Raw genomic sequence first — 20,119 nt, forward strand, 5'->3', positions numbered from 1 at the left:
GCACTTGGAATTGCACACTTTTTTGGCTTTTTTTTCTTATTTGTTTGTTTTTGTTGTTGTTGGGAGCAGACAGAGAAGGCAAGCAGATTTAAAATTCAGCAGAGGATCACTGAGAGTTCGAGGCTGGTGGGGCTGGGAAATCTTTGATTGTCAAGCTCAGGGTCCAAAAGAAATGGAAACCTTCTGAAATATCTGGGCCTAGTCATCCCTTGATTATATTAGACACCCTAACCAGACTGCATATGTGTGTGTGTATTGAAGACATTGCATCCTTCTGATACATTTCCAGTGAATTCTTCTATTTAGGAAAACTTTAGATAAACCACAAGTAGGCAATGTTGACATATCAACTTGAAATGGGAATTTGGCTCTCACTAGTAAACCTTTATGAACTATCTAGGTCAATCATGCATCGGTTCATTTAGTCGATCAACAAATAGTTACTGAAAGTCTCATGTGGGCCAGATGCATGGTGGGCTTCGGGCATACTGGAGGGGTTTGCGTTCTAGAGGAGGAGAAAGGCAAGCAGGCAGGCCGTTCCAATACGAGGGGATTTATGGGAAGGGTCAGCCCAGAGGGCTGTGTAGACACACACAGATGTCTCAGGCCCGATAGAGGCGGGTCTGGGTGGGCCCATCTGAAGTGACCTCTCAGGTGAGGCAGAAGGCGTGATGAGAAGTGAGGCAGGAGGGGTAAACAGCACCAGGTCTGTGGGATTTAGACCCATGCGACGGAGTTTGGCCAATGGGAGGCATGGACAGTTTTAAGAAAAGAAGTGACAAGATCAGGCTGAGGTTCTGAAGACTATACTGCTTGCAGTGGGGAGGGTGGCATAGAGAGGTGTCCTAGGTTGGGATGCCAAAGAGCTGAGCCTGAGACTGGCTTTCTGGGCAAGCAGTTTCTTGGGGGGAGTGCTTTCAGGTGAAACCCGACAAGATGTGCAGGAAGCACGAATAGGGCAGGCGGAGACGTGGTCTAGCCCCAGCCTGATCCCACGGGGAGCTCTGGGACGTGAGGGCCTTGTGCCTCGTTATCAGGCCGTCCTGGCCGTGGGCTGTCCCCAGAGGGGAGACAAAACCTCCCAGGCATTTCCAGGTGAAAATGCCTGGTGCTTTTCTCCCAGGGCAAGTCTCAGGAGAAGGGAGCAGCTGTGAGCTATTAGCAGCTCCCGGTCAGGGGGACGTGGGTCGGGTACCAAGAGCATCTACTCCCAGAGGGAAGGAAGAGCCAGCGAGGGGGTCTTGACCTCTTCCAAGGGGGTAGATTTCGGCTTGTCGTTGCTGGAAAGGAAAGGGCAAATCGGTTCCTCTAATGGAAAATGCATTAGGCTTTCTAGAAGGAGCTGCTAAGCGAGAGGTGAGAACAGTGGGAGATTACCAGTGGTTTGTCTAAGAGCAAGACCAAAGAAGCGTATCATCAACCAGGAAGAAAAGAGACCCACAGTCCAGAATTAATCAGAGGTAAGGGGAGGGGGATTTGAGTAGCATTGCGGTACGCGTCAGGCAAGGCAGAGACGGGGCTATGCCAACATTCTAAAAATAAATAATTCTCTCCTGTTTCTATCCGAGGTGCTCAAGGTAATTTGCAAACATTTACAGGCTCGTTTTCACCAGGCTGAACTGAAGGCAAAGCTCCCGTTGACTTCACAGGGAGCTCCCGGGGGGACAGGCAGCAAGGTGAGGCTTCGGTTCTGGGTAATTAAGACTTAGAGCACCCTTGTTAGCGATGAAATCCCCGTGCGCGTCACTGAAATGCAGTAGGCTCCGAAGCCCTATGACCCCTCGCCGGCTGTGGCCATCAGAAGCCCACTGGAGCCATCATTAATTTTGCTCTCCTTCACTTTCTGAAATCAAAGGAGGACATCACTTTGATTAAGAGGAACAGTCACGTTACAGGCAATCAGTGGAGTCAGCCTGCGTTGGTCAGTGTCCTTAGAGCTACTTCCTGATGGTGGGGTTGGTGCTCCCAAGGGGAATATGAGTTCTGCGAGATAAGCTGAGAGCCCACTGTCACCTTCTGAGCAGGCAAAATTCTCCCCAGACCCCACCTGCACTCCTTCCTTAGTTTATCCTTTTCTGTTTCCCTTCCTATCGCCATCTCTGAGACACAAAGGTGCTCATTGGTGGTCAAGCCTGGATAAGAGGAAATGTCTCTAGAACACTTCAGCTCCCTCCTCTGGATCAGGGTGGAGGAGGGATGGGTAAATGAATGAGCAGGTGTCTATGGAGCTTCACCTCATGCAGGGTGCTGTGCTGGTAGCTAGGAAAGATACAGAGAATTCTGGAACACAATCCTGACCCTCAAAGAGCCTACAGTCTTGCAGAAGGGGCACATCTCTACCAGCCAGGGTTAGCAGCACAGCTTTGGAGGCAGACAACTTGGTTTTGATTGCTGGCTCTGCCACATGGGCTGTGTGACCTTAGGCAAGTTATACAACCTCTAAAGCCTCAGTTTTCTCATCTGTAAGATGGGGATAACAATAGAACCTACCTTGTAGGGTCATTGTGAGGAATAAACATATTACTTAAACCATGATCATTACTCAATAAATGTGAACAAAGCAACAGACATTTGTAGAGTATTCAATGTGCTGAGCTTTACATGCTCTATCTCATCTAATCTGCAAACAGCATGTAAGATGAGTACCATTGTTATCCCTGTTTTACCAACAAGGAAGTGGAGGCTCAGAGAAGTAAGTGACTTGTACAAAGCTACAAAGCTAGGAAGTGATGGAGGTGGGATTTGGACCCAGAGCCAACAGTTCCTGTAAGAAAATCCGTGAGGGCTTTAGGTATGCAGAGAATGAAGAGCTCCCTGGGAACTGGGGCAGTCAAGGAAGGTTTCTGCTGAGTCTCCCATTTGCATGGAGGAGGTTCATTTATTCATTCAGCCAATATTTGTTGAACACATAATATGACTGGGCCCAGAGCTGGGGATCTCTTGAGTAACGCATGATTTCTATTCACAGTTTGAAGGGGAGGAAGTACACCATCAAATGCTACAATGGCAAGGAGGGGGCTCTGCAAAGGGTCCCTTTGAGCAGGACCTTGACGAGGGAGAGGGATGGAAAGACATGGAAGAAGGGAGAGGAACAGGAAAGGATTCCTAAGGAGGTGAAGGCTTATGGCACAGTATGAGCAAAGGCTCAGAGGGATGAAACAGCTCAAGGAACCCCAAGTATTTACATGGCTGAAGCCAAGGGTGAATGTGGATAGGAAGAAAAGAAATAATTACAATAACCGACATCCTTTGAATACTCATAGTGTGTTAGGTACTTTTCACTATCTCTTATTCTTTCTCTGAAGTATTTAGAAGAACTATGGGCCAAATCTAGTCCACCACCTGTTTTTTTTTTTAGCCCACGAGCTAAGCATGGGTTTTCACAGATGAACATTTGCAAAAGATTTTGATGATAGGGAACCCTAACTTTGAACCTAATTAAGCAAAATACTATCTTTCCCCCCCAATAGAATTCCATTGTTCTCCATATTATTAAAATAGCAGATCTATATTATTAAAAAAAAAAGTCCTCAATTATTATTATATTTTGAATTTTGTCAGTAGAATATGTTGTGGAAATTTATTCTCTCTCTAGTTATATAAGTATCTATATCATAGCCTTAATTTTGCATCTTCACCTACAAAACCGGAAATACTACCTGAGCCCTTTATGGGAAAAGCCTGCCAACCCCTGTCTTTCCAAATGCCCACGAGGCATCATTCTAATTTAAGGAGGTCTGGGGAAGAAGCAAAGGACCTGAGCCAGAGCAAGGGGAGAAGGAATGGAGGGGCTAAAACTGCCTGGATGCGGAGACAAGCAGGAAGTAGGAGCCTCCCCTGGCTATCCTGATGCCTGTGGACCTGGGCTCAGGGCCGGGACACAGTAGGAGTAAGGCTTGTTTACCAGAAAAGAATTCCTGGCCAGGGGCATTGCATTTCTTGCTTGGATGACTGGGCATACTCCCAGCGCTGCAGGAAATGCCAGAGGAAGTGCAGGTCTGGTGGGCTGATGGTGGGACAGACAGGCGGAGCTGGAGATGGCTGGGGATAAATATGTGGAGACGTCCAGGAGGAGGGTGGGTCTCAGGAGCCAAAGGTAGAGTTGGGAGTCACCAGCAATGGAGGCGGAAGCCTCGGAGAGTCAGAATCCATGCATTAAGGGAAGAAATTATTTCTTCTGTCAAGAGGAGTTAAAAGGTTCACCTTCTCAGAATGGGAGCGGGGACGGAGCACTTACGCATCTTTGAAGCTCTGGGGTGGAGTGGAGTGTGGCCAAGTTCCTGGGTCCAGTGGATCTGGGAAAAGGAATCAAGGCTATTTTTGAAATGGGTTATCCATGTCGGTATATGATATCTCTTCACACACACACACACACACACACACACACACACACACACACACACTCCAAAGGATCATAAAGGATATATTTTTAAAACTCCAGTGTGTGCACTAATTTACACAGAATTATCTGATTAGCTTCAGAGGCTGTTGACTTGAAGATGTCCAAGTAAAAACAGAGGGGAAACGCTCAGTGTGATTGAGAATGCAAGGGGAATTTCCTTCCAGTGAAGTTTCAGAAAAACAAAAGGAGTAGCAGCCTCTGATTACATAATTCCAACCTGGGAAAGTAAAAATCTTTGATTATCTATCTATGCTCTGCCAAACTCAGAGCCCAGAGGAAATCAGGCAAGCCGAAAAGAAACTGATTTCCACCACTTTTCCTTTTCCTCTCTCTCGTTTCGTGGCCTCTGTAACCTTGCGGAGCTGGCCTGCGCGGGCTGCAGGCTGGCGTGGCACTCCCGGCAGGGTGGATTCTTTGCTGCAGCCAGAGGCGCTGGTGAGGGAGCAACTGGGATGAAGGGAGAGAGGTGAGGATGCCACCGCCTAACCGGGGGCAGGACCAAGTCTACCTTGTCAGCTGCGGGGATTCTCATAGACCTACTGTTTCCCCAAGAATTCTTGGGGCAAATAAGGGGGAAAATGTGAGGCTGTCTGAAGTTTTACAGGAAGTGAGGGTTTATTGAGGTTTGGGATGTGCTCAGTCTTTGGAATTTTTGCCTTGGTTTTCCTTGGGGCCAGTCCTGGTCCATAAGGTGTCTGTGTGTAAGTTATGAAAAGATGACCCCCTGCCCCTGGCCCCATACCCTGGGCAGCCCAAGGCTAGGACTAATGTCAGGGCAGCGTGACTGGCCTCCCACTTGCCCTCTTGGGTGAGCCTGGGGGCAGAACACACCTGTACAACTGCCCTACCTCCACCCCCAGTCCTGTGTGCCCTATTCATTAATATGCAGAAAAAGCAGCATCTGGAAAGTGGTGCTGCAGAAAACCTGATGACGTGGCAGGGTTCAACTAAGTACTTAATGCGTGTCCATCTCAAATACCGATTTGTCTTTCCCTTGGACAAATAATGTAACAGTAGGCCTGGGGACACCTGGCATTTTATGGGCTCTCTTCTCCCCTGGCTTTAACCCTGTGAGGCATCATCCAGGAGGCACTTTGAGAAATTGCAGCCACACTTTGAGCTGCTAGGATTCCCCTGAATAAATGATCATTTTAGTGTTCTAAATGGAACTGGAGAGCAAATCAACAAGTTCTAGGAAATCCATTAAAAGAAGAAAAAATGAAAAAAAAAAAAAAAAGAAGAAGAAAAAATGCAACATGGTCCCATATCTAATACAAGAATGAGATTTTCATGAGATGTCTTTCAAAGAGAAAAATGCATGTGCAGAAATAGACAACAGCTGTATAAACTCAAACAATCATCTTTCCTGATTTGAAGGGAACGTATAATGTAGGTAGAGGAGAGATTCGTATATTTACCTCCGAACCTGACTTGATTTTCATGTCATTCTGTCATTTATGAACAGTTCCCAAGTGCCTTGTCAAAAACAGTTGCTTATTAAGCCACTGAAAGTATAAAAATACAGACAATCTAAACTGTGAATCATTTCACGAACCCCTGGTGGCCCAGACTGGATTCTGCACTGAGTTAAACAGTTGTGCAAACATGAACTCACCTTCCTTTGCATGGCAGATCTGCTCCTAACTCCAGGTGAAGGAAGTTTCACAAGGCAACACCGTGTCTGAAAGTGTTCACAACCGAGTGGGGAAGAAGCAAACAGATTTTAAAAATACTATACAAGACTAGGTTAAACGATTAGAAATCAATTAGAAGGGATCACTCTGAAGTTGCACTGAAGAGTAGATTATGTATAGAGTGTGCTGGGAACATAGAAGAGGCGGAAATTAACGCAACCTAGGGGGACTGGGGAAATGTCAAGACAGAGACATTTGAATGGTGTCTTGAAGGATGAATAAGAGTTTGCAAATGGCACGGGGAGTCTTCTCCGCAGAGTAACAGCATGGGCAAAGGTTGGGGGATGTGACTCTGCCCAGCTAATGAGGGATCAGGAAAGAGGTCTGCATGGCTGGACGGCATGGTGTATGTGAAAATGATGAAGGATGAAGCTGGAAAAGAAGGCAGGGTGGCTGGGCCAGGCTCCGTGTGAATATGAGCCCTGAAGATTTTCAGGCTGAGAAAGGCACAAACAGATTGGTGTTTTAGATGGTTTCTCCTGATGGCCTTTGATCTGCAGAGCAGAGCCTCTCAGTGAGATCCGCCTTAAGGTGATACACGGTGTTGTTCTTTTCACTGATTCAGAAAATTAATCCACTTCCTAAAGTTCTTTGTTTATTCCCAGGGGGTGTTTATACCCTAGAACAGGGGTCTACAAACTATGGCCCACCAGCCATATCTGGCCCGCCACCTGTTTTTGTAAATAAAGTTTTATTAGAACACAGCCTTGTCATTTCATTCAGTGCTCTCTATGGCTGTTTTCCCACTATGGTTGATTTCAAAGCAGAGTTGAGTAGTTGCAACAGAGACTGTATGATTTGCAAGGTCTGAAATATTCATGATTTGGTGCTTTACAGAAAAAGTGTGCTGACCCCTGTCCTTTGGTTCTGCAAAGACTTTGCCAAATTTCCCATCAGACCAGAAACTTCAGAGATCACCATGAAGGTTTGCCTCATTACCTTGTATACTGCTTACCTCCGCCTTTATCAAGTGGCCAAGTTTGACTGTGCTCTTCCAGTCAGTAGCAGGAAACAGAGTGGAGAGTCACATACAAAAGAGGCAACAAAACACTGAGCACCAGGAACCAGGCAAGTCTGGTCAAACCACTCCATGTCTTCTCCTCAGGTGTCCCCGAGTATGAGATCAGCAGCCTGCTAAGTATACTGATTGAATCAGAGTTCAAAAACCTCCCACCATGTCCTTATAGATAGGGCAGAACTGATTAGGTGGTTATGTTGATGGTCAAACAATGGCCCCCAAAACATACACATGAAAAGGCTGACATCAATCGTGGAGATCTCTAACAAGTACTCACAAGACTTCGGACCCAACTCCTGTCCTGCTCAACATTTTTACTGGCACGAATAAATCAGAAGCCATGTTATCAATGTGAAGCTTGCCCATAGCTGGGGGATGGGGAACAGCTAATAACGGGCATCGATATGTTGGCATCACTGTTCCAAAAAATTCTTGATAAGCTAGAGTAGTGACCAAAATGTGCTTTCCTAAGGGGGAAATGTGAGGCTCCTATGGGTCCACCCCTAACATTCCAGGGCCCTGGGGTGAGAGTACAAATGAAGACCAGCATACCATATATCCAAATATTTAGAAGTTATAAATCAGTCTAACAAGCTTCTAGACAAAATATGTTCTATCTTCCTCCCTTAACACCACCTAGAAGCCTAGATTCAAATTCAGATTCTCTGAGTCCTCAGAGTCTTAATGCTGGAACATGGCAGCATGGGAGAGCCAGCCCTAGTCCCCCAGGTCCCAGCTCTTAACCCACCTTTCTATTTTCTGATCTCACTTAAACTCCTCAGCAACTTCTCTCCAGTTGACTCCTCTTTACTGTCTCATTTGTTATATCTGTCATTTGGTGCCATTTATCTGGCTCTACCCTCTGACTTCTATACTTAAACCCAATTCCTCTTGCATTGTGGATTAATCTGTTTCCAGTCTCTTCAGGTAACCCTGCTCTAGTGCTTACATTTGGCAGTCCCCAGGTGACAGTGTCCCTGATGGGCTTCCCCCTAAGGCTAGGAAACAGAACCTGGCCAACTCCCACCTACCTTCCAGCTCCCAGGTCTTCTACGATAACCCCTCTCCCTTGCCAATACCTCTTGAACTTAATCACAAAGGATGAACACATACTTCAGCAAATTGGGGGCCCTGGGGGTGGGAGGTAGTCCCACCCACAAGCAATATATTGTTCTGAAAGCTAGTGTTTTTATTTTCAAAGGGTTACATGTTTTAAGAAAAAAGTTTTAATCATTGGAATATGATTAAATTAAATATGCATAACATACATTCCAGAAAGTACACAAAACATAAATAGACAGCTTAATGAGTAATCACAAGGTGTATGACCACCAGGTAAACAAATGCCCCCAGAAGCCCCCCTGCCCCTTTGTGCCTCACTATCTTCACCCCAAAGGAAACCAACTACTATTGTTGGTTTTGCCTATTTGGGGATTTTATGTAAATGGAATCGAACACTATTTATTCCTTTGTATATGGCCTTTTCACTCAACATGAGATTCATCTACGATGCTCTGTGTTGTTCTAGTTCACGCACTTTCATTGCCATGTGTGCGTTATGTGAGTATTCCACAATGTATTTATATATGTCATCGTTGATAGGTTGGTTATTATGACTAATACTTCCGTGAACATTCTTGTAAATATCTGTTGGTGCCCCTGAGCATGAATTTGGGATTGTATATATCTAGAAATGGACTTCTGGATGGTGAGTTTTGCATATTTCAACTTAGTCAATACTCCCAAACAGTTTTCCAGAGTGACTGAACCCATCTGTACGCCCACCTTCAGTCTGTGAGAGTTCTTGTGGCTCCACATTTTCATAGGTTTTTTTAAAAAAAATTATTCCTTATGATATAGCCATGTTTGTTTCCATGTTGAAAATTTTTATACCTTTTTTGCCAGAAAGGGAAAATGACCCTTCTGGAAGATGTACCAAGTTAATTCTGTGGCTTCACCTGTCCCAAAGTGGAGGAGCTCAACCAAGCTGACCTCTTGGAGATTCTTTTTTTTTAAAAACACTTTTATTATTTATTTATTTATTTATTTATTGGCTGTGTTGGGTCTTCGTTTCTGTGCAAGGGCTTTCTCTAGTTGTGGCAAGCGGGGGCCACTCTCTTCATCGCGGTGCGCGGGTCTCTCACTATCGCGGCCTCTCTTGTTGCGGAGCACAGGCTCCAGTCGCGCAGGCTCAGTAGTTGTGGCTCATGGGCCTAGTTGCTCCGCAGCATGTGGGATCTTCCCAGACCAGGGCTCGAACCCATGTGCCCTGCATTGGCAGGCAGATTCTCAACCACTGCGCCACCAGGGAAGCCCTCTTGGAGATTCTTTATCCAGAGTCATGACCTTCTGGCCTTTCACCAAACTGTTTCATATTCAGGGACCAGCTTCCCTTCTCTGTCAGTAAAGAGGATCCACTGCTGGCCTTTAGTTTATTTTTTCAAGACAGTACTTATCTGAATAATCTTATTTTGATCACACGTTCATCTATTTGTCACTTAGATTCGCCTCTAAGTCCTTTCAAGGAAACGGACCATATACTTCCTTAATATATACTTCCATTACCTGCAAGAATTCTTGGGACCCCATGGGGAGCAGTCAGGATTTGCTAATGGACTGCCTGACTCAGTGTAGCTTAAATTCCATCTTTATTTTTATATGATAGTTTAAGTGATTTAATGAGTGGCTGTCACTGACAAGGCATTTGGGGCCTGTGCATAAAATGACACAATAATTTAAAAATAAAGCTTTGCTCAGAGACTAATGCACAGAACTGCCTTCCACGTACACCTCACTCTTTATCCTAGAGGAAACAATTCTTTCTTTGGTCAAGTGCCGTTTGTTTTCATTGATAAAAATAAGTAAATCCACATTCCCTTCTCCTGCCTTGCTTGAATGCTTACAAAATCAGGAATCATATATAATATTCATTTCAGCAATGAATATGCAGAAAGTTCTGCATCTCTTTATTTAGGGATTTTAAACATTGCAGTCATGTTCATCATGGTGACGGTAGGCTTTTATATCTAAGACAGACTCATTTCTCAAAGTTGTATTTAAATATCTCACATGGTACTGTTGGCCTCTTGGGTATTGCACAACATACAACTGAAGAAGGAAGCTTAACCAAGCAAAAAAAAGAAAAAAGTAAAGGAATGGTGCAGCTATGGATATTTCACTTTTAGGAAGCAGCAGGACCAGGGAAGAGGAGAATTCTAGGGGAGCCAACTTTGCAATGAGAATCTGGATGTTGGCTTCATTTTAAAGCACAGTGTGGGAGTTGTTCTCTAACTTAATGACGCTCTAAGTGAGGTATACAATTTTTTCTCAGTTGTTTTGTAGGCCAGTTTTCTCTTCTGCTCCTTTCAATAATCTAAATACCAAATACTGACAATCCAGATGGTTACCCGGACCTAAGCACACACACAGTTTCACACCTATGGCTTTGCTGTTGATTGTACATTTTAGGATAGATTCATTCATTCATTCATTCATTCATTTGTTGTTTCATTCGTCCATTTGTTTAATTAAATAGTCAGGCAACAAATACTTCCCCAGCATCTATGATATGCCAAGTGTTGTGCTTGGTGCTCAGAGTACAATGATGTGTCCTAGCCAGACATTATTCAAATAATTACACAAAGAGTTGTAAAACTGCACCAGTGAGTGCTCTGAAGAAAGAGCAAGGTACAGTGGGAATGTGTATTAGAGGGATTTGACTTACGGAGGTCTGGGAAGAGTTCTTACGGAAGTGATAGGCTGAGCTGATGTCGGTTAAATGAGCAAGTAAATTAACTAAGTAAAGTTGGGGGAGTGGAGGGGAGCTTGAGGAAATGAGAACACCTTGTGCAAAGGTCCTGTGGTGGGACAGTACGCCTTATGTGAGGATTAGAATGAAGGTCAGTGTGGCAGGAGAGAGAGCAAAGGGTGTGGGTAGGACCTTGTGGGCTCTAAAGGAGTTTTGTCCTTATCTCTTTTTAAAAATTAATTGATTAATTAATTAATTTTTGTCTGCATTGGGTCTTCGTTGCTGTGCACGGGCTTTCTGTAGTTGTGGCGAGCAGGGGCTACTCTTTGTTGCGGTGCACAGACTTCTCATTGTGGTGGTTTCTCTTGTTGCAGAGCACCAGCTCTAGGCGCGCGGGCTTCAGTAGTTGTGGCACACAGACTTCAGTAGCTGTGGCTCGCGGGCTCTAGAGCACAGTCTCAGTAGCTTAGTTGCTCTGCGGCATGTGGGATCTTCCCGGACCAGGGCTCGAACCCACGTCCCCTGCATTGGCAGGCGGATTCTTAACCACTGCGCCACCAGGGAAGTCCCCTTTGTCCTTATCTTAAGAGCAAAGTTGACACATGGAGAAGAATAGGTGGAGGACAGGAAGAGATTCGATTTCACAGTGTGAGTTGTGGGACTCAGAGGCGTGCGAGGAAGAGGGTTTTTGAACTTCTTGTTCTTGCCTTACACAGTCCCTGGGCATCAGCTTGACTGAATTGCAGGTGTCCCCTGACAGCTGTTAGCTGTCGGCCAGGCTGGTCTCCCAGGTCTGAGCGGGTAATAGGCAGGATGCTTAGGGGTGGTGGAGGGCCGCGCTCCAGTGGTCCGGATCTGCTCCCTCTGCGCACAAGGAGCCATTTGGGCAGGACGCCTGTGCTTACTGCCGGAAGATCGGAACCTGTTGAGCTGTAACAGTCTGACAGGGAAGCCCAGTTTCAACTTGAATAGAACACAAGGCAACCAACCAACTGACATAATCTCTCCCCTGAAAGGTAACGTGTGGCCTTTGTGTGCTGGAGCTTCCATTTACAACTGAGATGAAATGTAGACAAATTCAAAATATAACCGTTCTTGACCCCATTTATAATGCTAATCATAATTTACATCATAAATGGCATTTTCAGACTCCAGTATTCAACATTTGGAGATGCAAAAGATCTGGAAAAGTATTCTAAAGCAGAGCGCGCTAAGACACAATAATAACAATAAGAATTCAGGCAGAATTCTGGGCGGGGGAAGAAAGGGGAGGGGCACCTACTTCCTGAATGTTGAATGTGATTGTCAAAAAGCAGAGTTTCTCAACCTCGGCGCCGCTGACATCTGGGGCTGGATCACACTTTGCTGTGGGGCTGTCCTGTGCACTGCCACATGTTTACTAGCATGCCTGGCCTCCGCCCACTAGATGCCAACAGCAAAACATCCTCTGTCCCGGGCTGTGATAAGCTAAGCTGTCTCCAGACACTGCCATATGTCCCCTGGGGGGGTAAAGTCCACCCACCATCCCCACTTTTGAACCACTCTCCTGGAGGGTCCATAATTAATACACTGGTATAGAGGCTTTTGTGAGATAAGAATACTCATTGCCAATAATCTGAAGATTGTTTCATATAACAATGTTTACACTTTTCTATAGAATGTGGCCAGAAGATTTTCAACATGAAATCAGTTTTACTTCTCAAACAATTTAGACACATAGCATGTATATGAAAATGACTGTACTTGAAACTCCCAGCTAAGGAGCAAACGCCTTTCCATTCACTGAGGGAAGTTGAGCTTTTGATTCTGCAAGTCCACTTTTTAGTTTTAAGTCGGGAGTACAAAAACACCTGTGCCATTTCTTCCTTTGTAGAGGAACAACAGCAGCAAAAAAGAACCAGTTGTTCATTTTCTGTGCTCTTGAAACTTTAAATATTTCTCCCCATCTCAGTTTCGGTGGGAGATGGGAGAATATTAAAAGCTGTAATACCATCATTTGGATGCTTACCCATAGTCTGGAGGAACTGGAAAAACTTTGTAAAATTTCCCAAGAGAGTGAAGTGCCCTGACAGGGGCCCAAAGCTCCCGGTCCTCTGCTGGAACAGACACCACTGTCCAGCTGGGACTACCGCAACCAAGAAGACTGAAGATGTTTGGCTTTCGGCCTTTTTACCGTGCTGTACTTGAGTGACCTTGAAAATTGGCTAAATCTCCTTGGATCTCCACTGTCCTTTTTCCGAGAATAAAAATAAAAGCAGTGACCGAATTCCTCATCCGAGTGTTGTGAGCTTTAATGAGATCACAGTTGGGGGATCTGGCCTTATCATTTAAGGAATGTTACTTCCCACCTTGATGCTTCCAGGGCTTTCCCCTTATTTTGCCTATTTCTGTTAAATTGGTTAGGTAGACAGATGTTTCTTTTATATAACTGGAGATTCAAGATTTAGAAATGTCATGGAAGTACCTGTCAACCACCCTAAATTTAAATCTGGTGAGTTGAGATTAGATATAGACAAATATAAACTTATTTCATGTATTTATAAAATACATAGATTATATAAACATATATACAAAAGAAGTTTAAATTTGTCTCTAATATATAGTTGTTTGCTTTCTATATGTAATATACAAAATAGGTTCAAACTGTATTATATATATAGCAAATATCCTTGAATAGATTCCTAGTGTAAATGATAATAAAATATTACCTAAAATATTAATAATGCCTTAATAATACACCTTAATAATACCTTAATGGCTTACATGATTTGAAAAGGCTTTTGGTACTTTAGATTAGAAGTTATAAGCTATATCTACTGAAAATGTGACTAGAGTTAGTAAAACTTAGTTGGTCTGAATATCAGAAAGCCCTGGACAAAAGTCACCCCAGGCAGGCTTCGTGTTTATCTTGGGGAAGAAGAATTTATCTACAGCCCCTGAAAGAATACAGAGACAGGGCTTGTTTGGTTTGGTTCTGTGGTCTGTGCTGCTGGAAGGAGGAGGGTTAGGCAGGAAGATGTTGGTCCATTTATGTAAAGGCTGAAGACTGCTCCCTGAGGTTGAAATTTACCAGATAAACTAGGGTGAGTCCAGGGGGAAAGCAAGTAATAAAAATGAGACCAACAATGGGACTTCTCTGGTGGCACAGTGGTTAAGAATCCGCCTGCCAATGCAGGGCATATGGGTTCGAGCCCTGGTCCGGGAAGATCCCACATGCCGCGGAGCAACTAAGCCCGTGCTCCACAGCTACTGAGCCTGCGCTCTAAAGCCCGCGAGCCACAACTATTGAGCCCGTGTGCCACAACTACTGAAGCCCGTGTGCCACAACTACTGAAGCCCGTGTGCCTAGAGCTGGAGATCCGCAACAAGAGAAGCCACTGCAGTGAGAAGGCCGCGCACCGCAACAAAGAGTAGCCCCCGCTCACCACAACTAGAGAAAGCCCGCGCACAGCAACGAAGACCCAACGCAGCCAAAAATAAGTAAATAAATAATAAAATAAAATTCTTAAAAACAGAAAAAGTGAGACTAACATCTTTGAAACCGGAGCATGATGTTGGAACATGCCAGGGGCAGCAGCATGGGATGTTGGCCTAAGGAAGAGGGTGGGAGGGAGAGACCTGTGAGGTTTTTATTCCTGACGCTCAGAAGTGTGTGCCCTGAACAGTAGACTTCACCTCTGTCCAAAATGATACAAACAACCCCACATCTGTGTAGTTTGCAAAGCACTTCTCAGCCACCATTTCATTTAACCCTCAGAACAATCCTGAGAGAGGCTGGCGTCATTTTCAATGGATAAAGCCTACTCAGAGGGGTGAAGGGACTTGCTCAAAGGTCCTTGACTGGGAATTGATGGAGAACAAACTCTATCCCACACACCAAGGAAAACAAATCCCCTTTTTAGAAAAGGTAAAATAAAATAAAAATTGAAACCAGTCAGGAATCCAGGTGGAGTTGGGGATCTAGAGGATGGTTGTCTTTGTTTTTTAAAACGTTTCTTCCCTTCCAACTCACCACGCTACCCTTTTTTATTTTAATTTCCTGCTAGTGGGCTTGGGGTAAGGTCATCTTTCATTTTAAGAAGGTATGAAAACCTGTCTTCTTGTTCATCACCATCTGTCTCCTCCACACTGAAACTTCCTGTAGGTTAGCTGGCCAAATCTCAACATTAGCTGCTAGGTACTGTGTCGCCCAGCGGTAGTTAAGTGAATGATTACACGTCGTGATTTTAATCACCATGATCTCTCCAGAGACCATGCCTGTCCTCCTAAGTGTGTGGATTCCAATTTACCAGTTTTAAGATGCAGTGAACAGAAGTCTGTTCCTGTAATTGACCAAGAGGTCTTAGCCCACGAAGGCATGTGTCTGCCCTATTCACTCTGCAGTCATGCTCGCCGCATCCACACTGCTGCCACTTTCACTTCTCAGTTTTGTTTTGTTTTTTTTTAATTTCCTAAGTTTTTTGTTTGTCTTTGCCCTCCGCTGATTTGGCGAATACATTTTTACTTCCCGGAGAGATGTTTAAACCATTTGTGTTAGAGGTATATTTTTTAATGTGTGTCCTGTCAACAGTACAGTGAGAATACAATTTTAGGAACTCAAAATATGTTTAAACACAACCTAGTAAATGTTGTGGCTCATCATTTGGTGTTTGGCCTTTGCAGTTTCATTTTATTTAATGCCATATTCGATGTTCTTGATTTGAAATACTTCCTTTTATATTCGTTTTGAAGGCAGTATTTTTTTTAACGTTCTCCACTTGACTTTCTTCTAATAACAGCCTCTCCCAAAATATACTGGATTTCTATAGTAATTTATGTCTATTTATGTGTCTGCCTGTCTGTCTGTCCTTCTAGCTTCATTTATTTACATAAACAAAAACTGCTTCATCTGGAAGGTGCTAGGACAGACCACCAGAGTATCAGCCCCCAGAAGAAGTCTTGTGCTCTGTGGCCTCTGCTGAGTACCACGTGGATTTGCCTTTTCAAAGCGAGACATCTGGCCATCACTCACCAACCCGCTTGGCCTTTCCTGGAGTAATTTTGCTGTCTCTCCACTTCACTCAGATTTGAGAGAGTTAATTATTTAATGTGTTTGCAAAGCACATTGGGTTCCCTAGAGAAAGTGTGCCACATAAATATATATAAATGAATAATTAACTAAAGTTTAAGCAGATTACTTGGTGAGTTCTTCCGTAACTGCCCCATTTTTCTAATGAGGTATTTTGAATTTCCAGTCTGGGTTTGGTTTCTTGACCCTCCCCCTTCCCGGCACCTTCTCTTTCTCCTCTTCTTAACTTCCTTCTGTTTAATTCTTTTTCTCTTCTGCCAGTTCTATCAGTGCCTACCAGATTTTGCGGGCACTCAGTCAATCACAATGATTTAGCGCCTGATCTATAGGTAAAAGCCTTCATTAACTTCAACGGGAGTCATAAGCTCCCCAGAACTCTAGGGTGAGATTAATAATTAGATAATGATTCTAAGGCACTGTGAAAACGAGAAACCAGCCTCCTGAGATGCTGTGCACGGCGTGGCGATCGGTAGTCGAGAAAACCTTGTTTACTGACCCCCTTTCCCTGATCCGTTTCAAGTAAAACAAGAGATCCCTGATACTCTAAAAATTAATATAAATCAAATCCAATCCCTCCTACAGCCTCGGATCCTCTCAGGGACTAGAACAAAACGAGGAGATTGCAATTTAAGAGCACGGTTTGGCGGTTCGTTGGATTCTCTTTGAGGGAACAATGGACTAATTTAGATGGAGTCTGAAGGGGCGACATAATTGCTTATTGAATGTGGACGTCCAAATCCTAGTTATTCCTTTACCAGAGATTAAAAGGAATTAGGGAACAGTTCACGTCCATCCTGCTAAACCTGACCCAGTTTATTTACACTGTAATCTTACTTCAGAGCACGAGAGGTAAAATGAGCTCTCTTATCAATGAATAGCTGAAGAAAAATTTAGATTTCAAGTTCAATGTAAGAGGTATTTATTCCAAAGCACTACAGAAATGAAGAGGTGCTCTCTGTTATGCTGGGGGGAGGTGGGAGAGGAAGTGCTGAAGAGAATTTTTTTCTCTCCCTCTCGACAGTTTGAATTACTGTGTAATCTTGGATTTTCTAGTGACCTGTGTTAAAGCCCTGGGGCTAAAGCAGACCTATAATGGATCTATTTCTGAATTGTTCAGCAGTATTGGAGTTTAAAACAGCAGTCGTGGTACATGCGTGTAATGAGGCCGGTGCTTCCTTCTGCATCCAGGAGGGCACCGGTCACAGCCCTGCACGGCCTCTCAAAGTACGGAGGAGACTCAGCTCTTCCTCAGCCCACTTCCAGAACTCTCCAAGGCAGCCTGAGCAGACACAGAAGTTGCTTTAGGGATATAAGATAAAGGATCGGCAAAAGACTTTGTCCTTGGACTCTGCCCTTGCCCTCAAATCTCCCCGCCCTGCTTGGCCTACACCCCCCCAACCCCATCCCACATTTCACGCTCAGAAATTCCCTTCTCTGGGTGAAGGCATTGTTCCACATTCAAATACCTCTGGGAAGTATAACGCATTCTCTTTACCAGTCATTAATAATTTCGTGTTCATTCGACAAACATTTGTTGTTTGTTGAATTTATTCATAACATGAATTCATCAGAGTCGGGGAGTGCAAAGATGTGGTGGAGTCCAAGGTTGCCTTTCTGCCGGTGGCAAGACCCCTCTGAACCTCAGCGGGCACACCTGGAAAACCAGGAAGATGGATCAGGAGACCTCCCAAGTCCCTTCCAGTGCCAGCACTGTCTACCTCTCAGCCAGCTGTGGGAACAGGCACACACCAGATGGGAGGGGGGTGGCTGAGAGAGCCTGAGACACACGGGAATGCGCGTGGGAATTCACCAGATGTCTTGGGGGCTCTGATTTGCTCTGTATTAACCTATAGCCTTGTGTCTGGGTTCCAGAGCTCAGCACAGAGCCTGGTACACAGTAGGATCCCAATGACACTGGATTAAAAAAATAAGAAAAATGATAACACCTGTATGTTAGTTTTCTAGGGCTGCTGGAACGTGTCACAAACTGGGTGGCTTGAAACAACAGACATTTATTGTCTTACTGTTCCGGAAGGTAGAAGTCCAAAATCAGGGTACTGGCAAAGCCATGCTCCCCCTGAAGCCTCTAGACGAGGGTCTTTCCTTGCCTCTTCCAGTTTCTGGTAGCCCCAGTCCTTCCTTGGCTCATGGCAGAAAAACTCCAATCTCTGCCTCTGTCTTCACATGGCCATCTTCCCTCTGTGTCTTCACGTTGTCTTCCCTCTGCGCATGCCTATGTCCAAATTTCCATCTTCTTGTAAGGACAGCTGTCATGTTGGATTAGGGCCCATCCTATGATCTCACCTTAACTTGATTATATCTGCAAAGACCTTATTTTCAAATAAAGTCATATCGGCAAGTACCAGGGATTAGGACTCCAGCCTATCTTTTCAGAGGACACAGTTCAACCCATAACCACTTACTCCACAGGATTGTTGACACAATGAACTGGAACACATATATGAAATGTCTTAATGATTAGAAAGTGTTTATGCAAATGTAGGATAAGGAACTCAGCTGTGATTTGAGTCTGGCCCCTTCTCCCAACCATTAGGCTATCCACAAAGAGTTTCAACATAAGGACTCTGAAATCCAACTGTGAAGACAAATGAAGGGGAAGAGTATAGAAAATGAGGTCAAAGGCCCAAAAGACAAGATTCGCTACCTTACAGGGCTGCCTGGGCCTAGTTCAGGTCCCAAGTGAGTGAGGTCACTTCAAATACCCCACCTGCTAACCCAGACTTCCCAGAATGTTCCAGGCATTGATTGCCTGCTGGTCCCATTTGTCAAGGCCACACTGGAGAGAATGGAAATCACTGATTCACACTCATCTCAGGTCTTTTATTATCATAGACTTGGAAGGTCACTTAATGAAGAAAAGCTTTAATAAACACCAGTAAGGCATTAAACATTGCACTATTCAGAAGATAGATATGGTTCCTGACCTTCCAGAGCACAGGTTCTGAAGTATACAAGGCACAGGCACATGTATATATTTTACGTTTTTTTTTTTTCCTTCCCTTTTTGGAGGGTTAGCACCAGGGAAGCACTGCGTTCTAGCTTATTAGGAACCACAAGTCTAAATTTCAATTCTGGGCTGAATAGTAATTTTTCCTGAAGGTCTGAATAAATCAACTAATCTTCTTCAGTTTCAACTATTTTCAGCATTTCTATTTTAATCATTAATTTTGGCTGCTTAGGACCCCGGAGTCACCGAGCCCGTTTGTGACTTAATTTGGGATGGGAATGAGGCAGGAGGCAGAAGATGCACTGGGAACCAAACAGGAGAAAATGGGCTTGAGTTCCATTCTGAAAGATTTGGGCCAGATGCAAGGGACATTTTTTCGTTAATGACAATTGCAATTCTTCTGTCTAGCAAGGCAGATCATAGAATTTGCGCAACTGTAATTTTGGTACAGGTAGGAGAGATTCTCACGTAAGGAAGATAGTTTAATTTTCATTCTGATTTGACTGCAAGGAGATGGGTCAGAGGAACTATCCATTCAAGTAAATCATAGTACCTCAAGACAATAAGAAGTGCGTATAATCCACCCTGCTCCCTTTTTGCTTTGAATGCCAGGAAGCTCAAAGCCAACTATACTGTTCAGTTAAAATATTAAAATTAGCCTAGGGCACTGTTTTAGTTATCTATTGCTGTGAACAAACAACCCCCAAACTTAGTGACTCAAAACTATTTTTATCTTTCATGGTTCAGTGAGTTGACAGGACTCAGCTGGGCAGCTCTTGCTTGGAGATGCTTATGCAGTTTCAGCCTGATGGTGGCTGGAGTTGGAGTCATCTAAAAGCTCAACTGGGGTAAGCCTGCAAGACGGTTTGCTCATTCACAGGTGTGTCCTTGGGTTGAGAGGGCCGGAATGGCTGGAGGCTGGCTGTCTCTCTCCCTCCAGATGGCTAGCTTGGGTTTTCTCACATCATGCCAGTGGTCGCAGTTCACACAGGGCCACTGGCTTCCCCCAGAGGTCATACTGGGGGGATTTATTCCTCCCCTGCAAGGTTATAATGGGAGATGTGGTCCCTGGGTGGGGTCATCTTTGGAGACATGTTACCACAGCTATTTATTAACCTTTTATTATTTTTCATGGTCTTATCAGGGATGTATCTTTCATTGCGAGCCTTTTTTTTTTTGAAGTAGGCGAGCATGAATAATATCTATACGATGCTTTACTCT

Source organism: Balaenoptera physalus (assembly GCF_965194825.1).
Source record: "Balaenoptera physalus genome assembly, chromosome: 5".
NCBI classification, from domain to species: Eukaryota; Metazoa; Chordata; class Mammalia; order Artiodactyla; family Balaenopteridae; genus Balaenoptera; species Balaenoptera physalus.